Raw genomic sequence first — 6849 nt, 5'->3', positions numbered from 1 at the left:
TTTATTGGATTCAATATGGTATCATAGGATGAATCAAATAAAATCCTGGACCCTCTTTTCAGATGTTTCGGATCGTGATGCCATAATTTTAGAATGGCATGACGAGCTAGAGCAACTTAAAATACCTTTCAAATTCAACCCTATATGGTTAAGAAACCTAGATTTCGAGGAGTTAGTCCATCACTCTTGAAACTACCCAATCTCTTTGACGACTGTAAATCCATTATTGCAGATTCGATTAAAACTCAAGAGACCGAAAAAAAGATGTCAAATCTTGGTTATACAATCGCAAAAAGGAGATCATACGGGAAATGTTATTCACTTAGAACATAATTTCTCTATTATTTTACCCAATTGCCTCGGGCTACTTTTCTAAGCACCAAAAAAGACCATTCTAAATCTAGTGATGAGGAAGGACAAAATAATAAGCTACAAGAAGAGGAATGGCATCAAAACATTTAGTCATTTTGGATCAAAAGTGGAGATAGGAATAAAAATGTTTTTCACAGGGTTTCATCAAGGAGGAAACACCATAACTCCATTGGGCTATAAAAGATGAAGTTTGGAACATCCACACCTCTGTCAATGATTTAGAAAAGGAGGCTCTTAGATATTTCAGAAATCAGTTTAAGGAAGTGGAAGGTGATAATATGGCAGAAAAATTGGAGATGGTCAATAAAGAGGGTGTTTCTTTAATGGATGCTCCAATCTTGGATGAGGATTTGTTGCAAACACTTAAGGAAATGGCCAAGGACAAGAGTCCAGGACCCAATGGCTGGCTTGTTGATCTATTCATGTTCTTCTTTAAGTTGATGGGTCCTTATCTTGTCAGCATGGTAAGCTACTAGAATTTTTGGGCATTTTCCAGGTGTAATAAACTCCACTTTTGTCAAATTAATTCCCAAAAAAGAAAAATCTCTTTCTTTTGCAGACTATATACCCATATCCTTATGTAATTTGGTTTATAAAATGATTTCTAAGCTCCTTGCTAACATAATCAAAAAGATATTATCTCCACACATTACATTGGAGAAATTTGGCTTTTTTTCTAACAGGAGAATACAGGATGATGTAGCAATAGTCCAAGAGTGCATACACTCTATCAAAACCAGAAAGTTAAAATCATGCCTTATGAAAATTGATCTCAATCGGGCATATGATTGTGTGGACTGGGAGTTTCTCATCATGATTTTATACAAAGTTGGGTTTACACATAGACATGTCCAATGGATTAAAGCCCTCATATCTACGACATATATGGTGGTACTTATCAATGGTGAACCCACACAATTATTCAATATCGACTGGGGGCTTCATCAAGGCTATGTGTTGTCATCCCTTCTTTTTATCCTTGTAATGGATGCTTTCAGTAGAGGGATCAAAGCCATGATGAAGGTGGGCTCAACTTCTGGTTGTAATATCTCTAGAAATTGCATATTGTCTCACATCTTGTTTGTGGACAATGTCCTCTACATTGGGGATGAAAATATTCTGAATGGGTGTCCTTCGACAAGGTTTTTGAGAATTTTGGCAAAAATGTTAGCTTGTTCATCAACAAAAATAAGAATGAGATTATTTTGGATGAAGCATACACGGAGGAAATTTTTGAGATTGCTTCATTATTTGGGGTGAAAATACATCCTATGTCTATCAGCTTCAAGTATTTTCAATGCTTCCTAAAACCATGCAAATATAAAATCCAAGATTGGGCATGGCTTGTAACTAAATTTGAAAAAAAGATGACTTGTTGAGACCATAAATGGCTCTCGTCTAGCGGAAGGGTTATTATGATTAAGGTTGTATTGCAAGGCATTACAGTTTTTTGGATGCACCTTTTCCATATCCCCCATGTATTATCCACAAGATTAATGCTCTCATCTCAAAGGTTGAAATTTCAACCACAATTTACTACTGGCCAGACCTTCAATCACAGGGCATGTGCAAAGTATTCTCCAACTGGAAATCAATGGAAAGGAGTAAAGGAAAAAAATGGTCATGGGAACAAAAAATGATGAAAGAGGAATAATGGAAAGAGGCCTACGATTCTATAGTTTTCCTCTCATTATGTACAACATGAGCTTGTACTCTCAAGTAGGGTCAAAAGTCATGGTCAGTTTGATATCTTTGAGATTAATTCTTCCCCATCCCCAATCATATCAACATAAGTTAGCGTTCCCTTATGGGTAAATTAGAAATTAAGCATGTGTGAGCTACTACGTGTACAAAGATGGAAATGTGAGGAGAACAAACACAAGACAACAACGTTGCAAAGTATCCAAGGTGACAAAATATCACAATCAAAAGGGACATGCATGACTCGGGTGTTTTTTGCAATTAGATCAACCATACCATGGGGAAAAGGTAGTGGATTGATAGAGACGCCAACAATTGAGAAAACTACACCTGGTTGAGAATCAGCGTTTGATCTATGGTAAATAGAATGATGACTTGTGAATAGATTCATGGTCCCTTGTATCGTCTTATGTATAACTTTTGTCAAATAAAGATGTCTACTCTGAGGGACATGAATATTAGAGTGTATGTGACTAGAATTTTACTTGAACTCTATTTTCATTGTCAATGAAATAGATATGATGTCTTCAGAATTTCCAATTCCTTTGGTGCCTCTTCTAAGTCTCTTTCTATTTGCTTGTCAGTACAATAAAATAAAATCAAGGAAGACATCTCCACCATATAGTGTATTATTGCACAATGACAATTATAAAAAACTGGAGTATGATATGCAAGTTTTTATGGACGTTATGCTAGGAAAGACCCTTGATAATGTTGTTAATATCCTACCAAAATCCCACTACAATGGCCTCGCATTCGTAGTTATTTGTGCTTAGGTTGATGCTAAAGAACATTGTACACAACTTCGAGGAAATAAATTAGTTCCATTTAGCCTGCCAATGATGGTTGTTGAATATTTTAGTCATATTGACTTGTCAAGAGCAGTGCATATTATGATTAGGGTAGAGTTGTAGGTATGCACATCAATGTTAGTTATATAAGTACAATATGTAAAATTAACTATAGGAACCTTAGAATGCAGTCCCTTGAAAATGGAATGCTAATACCTCTATAATTCTGAATGCACATCTGTAGCTCTCTATAAATGAAATGAACCAAAGCAAAGAGATCATGTTACGTGTGGTAGTTCAGGAACTTGTATTATGAAGGAAACAATAGAGAGCATTTTCAATCTTCTTTTAGTTTGCATGGCTAAATTTTTTGTAGTGCATATCCTTGTGTGCAATTCATGGAAACTTGTCTTTAGTTCTATTTTCTAAAGTGCAAGATAATTCTTTGCCCTTGCAGATCATTTTGGTGACTTGGTCAAGTGCCTGTGAAAAAATATTACTTCTATGATTTTATCTAGTCAATCATTCTGCACTTTTATGTTGCTTTGAACCTTTAATGAGGTTGAAGGGGCAAATATAATCTGAAAAGCTTTGCAGGTAAGAGAGATATATATTTTGTATGCATTTTTCTAGTTTTGATAATTTGATATGCAGGTTGCTTTTGTTGTAGATTATGTTATCTATAGCCTGAAGATTACTTAGGTTAACTGAGAGCTAGCAACACATGATTTTTAGGGGTTAAATGTCTTAACACATTTCACATATTTGTCAAAGTGGATATGCCATTGTGGTAATAGTTGCAATTATCCTGGACATCACAAAGATGACAACTATGAGCCAAAGAGGGCCACAAGGCACAACACAAGGTATGGCACTGAAGCTGTTAAGGATGTTAATTCTAGACTGAGGAAAGATTTGATCACACTCACTTGGGGTTATGCACCCTGAAGCCAGCTTCTAAATAGTCAAGTCTCTAGCAAAACACATTCATGTATGGTTGTAACACCCCCTTACGGATACCTAAGTATCTCGGAACCTATTGCTTGCAATGCTCGAACCTCAAACACAAAAAATATACATGAGTACTGCATGAGTTAGACAATGAGGATAAATGAATGAATTTTGCAAACATTTAATGCATATATCATAAAATGTTTCTAACAAGCAACTGTTGATAAGCGTTCAAAACCCAGTACATCTAAACTATGTTTTTGCTCGAAACTAGTATAATTGCATAGAATCCTCACCCATATGTCAATATCCAATCAAAAGGTAATAATATATTTAACGCTACTAGTCCCAATAATGAGTTGCATGCCACACTATTTGACTCGGGTAGGATAGTTTAGTTTGGACCAGTTGGTTAAAATAAGTAATTCACGCAAATTAGAGAATTAATTTTGGTAAAGTTCAAAATCGAGTTTACCTGGAATTGGTAGATTCCGCAATAGCTTAAGCAGCAAGTCCAGTCCCAAGTGAAATTGATCTAAAGTCAGTGAATGGTCCAGTGGCTTACTTAGCCACAAATATAGCATAACCAAATCCAAGCATTCCTAAGTGATATATAAGTGAAACGATTGAGTTTGGGTTTTGTAGAGATCATATAGACCCTAATCCTCTGGAAGTAGAGATCTTGCCAACTATGATCGAGTAGTAATTCTAGTTTGATAGCCATAGAAAGGAGTTTGAGTTGACTGAGTGAAAACAGGGGCACCACCCATAACACCCGATAGCATAGGCCAATATTAATAAGCACCCTCAGTATGAGCTTCCATTTAGCTAGCTATAGCCTCTTGCTCAGTCCCATGCATAGAAATATGAGCCTAAGATATTTCCTGAAGGCATGAATAAGAAACGAATAAAACAAAAAAAGAGATATAGAAATAAAAGAAGACACTAGAGGAGGAAAAAAAATGTGACCGTGGAGAATGTGAAGGGGAATTAAATTCCATTAGATAAAATGTTGAGTATTTTATTTTGTTTAATGGGAGGTATTTTAGATTATAAATCATTCTTAATTCTATGAAAATTTTTAGGTCTTTGTGTTACCAAATGGGAGGTATTTATTATAAATATTTATTAATTGTTTGAAATTTTTTAGGTCTTTGTGTTATCAAATGGGACTTGTTTACTATAAATAATTATTAATTGTGTGAAAAAATTTAGGTTTTTGTGTTGCTAAAATTATTTGAGGGGATTTTCATTGATTTATGAAAAGTGAATTAGGGTGATCTCAAAATAATATTTGTGTGATTAAAAAGTGCAAAAAAGTAGTAATGTCATAGTAATGATCAATCATCATTTCCAATTAAAAGTTTGGTTTAATATGAATAACTAATTTATGGAGATTTTTTATGATGTTTAATAGAGGGAGTCAACATGGGAAAGGTAATACTTTGGCTCTCACATGTTTTATAAAATTGATATCTCTTTGACCATAAACATTTGAGGTGGAAAAATGGCATAGGTTCTAGAGCTAAGTTTGTTCCAATTTAGTTATATCTTGAACCACAAATTGGCGTTGACCTCATCGATATGATAGAAATTTGGTGGCTTGTAGGTTAGTCTTCTCATGAAATAAGAAGGGTAGACAACAAAATAAGCTCTGTGTTGTCAAAATGTATAGTGAAGTAGTAATGCCATAGGATTAACGATCATTTCCAATGAAATGTTTGTTTTAGTAAGGATAACTAATCTATGGTGATTTTCCATGATGTTCAATAGAGGGATTCAACATGGGAAAAATTATGGATTGGTTCCCACATGCTTTAGAAATTGACCTCTTTGTCCATAAACATTAGAGGTGGAAACAAATCCTAGGCTCTAGAGCTATGTTTGTTCCAAATTACCTATACCTTGAACCAAAAATTATTGTTTACCTCATGGATATGATGGAAATTTGATGGCTTTTAGGGTAGTCTCATCATTAAATAATTTTTTCACTTATTATCTAGTCATATTTAATAATCCTAGACTAAATTAGTCATTTAAGTTAGTCGCTTTAGATTAGACACTTATTATCTAGTCGTATATTTTATCCCTAGACTAAATTAGTCATTTTTAGTTCGATCACTTAAAATTGCTCAAATTTGGTAGTAATTCACTTGAAATAATTGTGATGACTAACGTTTTCTATTAGTGGAAACAACCTACATATAGCTTCTTCAAACATGATGTGCTCACTTTAAAACTAGATATATTCACTACTCTTTTTGATATTCTCCCCAATTTAGGAGATTACGATATAGATGCCTCAATTTTGCTCACCAAATATTTTCTTTTCAAATGATAATCAAGTATACCTTTATTAATGATATTAAATTGGTGCTCCACAAATGACATTCAATTGTCACTCCACTAACTTCTTCAAATATTCGATTTTTCACTCTCACATGTTTCCTTTCAATATTTTTTCCTTTTATACATTACCATAACCCTTCCTGAAGAGATGCATTGATTTGGAAAGGATATGATAATCACTAATCATTTACTTAATTCATTTTACATTTCACTTTTCCAAATACCATGGGAAAATACCATAGACTTCAAAAACCATGGGGTTGAAACCACCAATTAACTTTTTGACATCTTTACGTAAAATTTTATTTTTAATACATATTTTTTAGGTAAATTCATTATTTAACTTAATTTTTTTTAACATTTTATTTTTAATACATTTTTCACATGCACCCCATATTTACTATACTTGGCGTGATAAATTAAATAACATAGAAATGAGACAAAATTATTGGAAACAAATAAAAGCATAAAACAAGAGAAACAAAGATATATGTGGTTCACCCAAAACTGGGCTACATACATGGAGAAACAACTATTTCTTCCTTTTATATTATCCAACAAACTAAAGGGATAGAACCTGCAACACATCTACTATAACTGTATCTTTTCTCTCACATAGTGAAACAAGACCTATGAATCGATAAGATAACCAGGCTCCACACTCAGAAATATCCCATTTGGAGAC

At 33.8% G+C, this 6849-nt stretch overlaps 1 pseudogene; it reads left to right on the top strand.

The window, feature by feature from the left end:
- The first annotated feature begins 2106 nt into the window (after nt 1–2106).
- Nucleotides 2107–2926, top strand: LOC149167405 (ATP-dependent Clp protease adapter protein CLPS1, chloroplastic-like; annotated as a pseudogene).
- The last annotated feature ends 3923 nt before the right edge of the window (nt 2927–6849 follow it).

This window comes from Pinus tabuliformis, chromosome 5_1 (assembly GCF_031772625.1).
Source record: "Pinus tabuliformis cultivar Carrire ecotype Pingquan chromosome 5_1, CPIR1, whole genome shotgun sequence".
In the NCBI taxonomy this organism is placed as follows: Eukaryota; Viridiplantae; Streptophyta; class Pinopsida; order Pinales; family Pinaceae; genus Pinus; species Pinus tabuliformis.
This window is presented reverse-complemented; position numbering and strand designations above follow the sequence as displayed.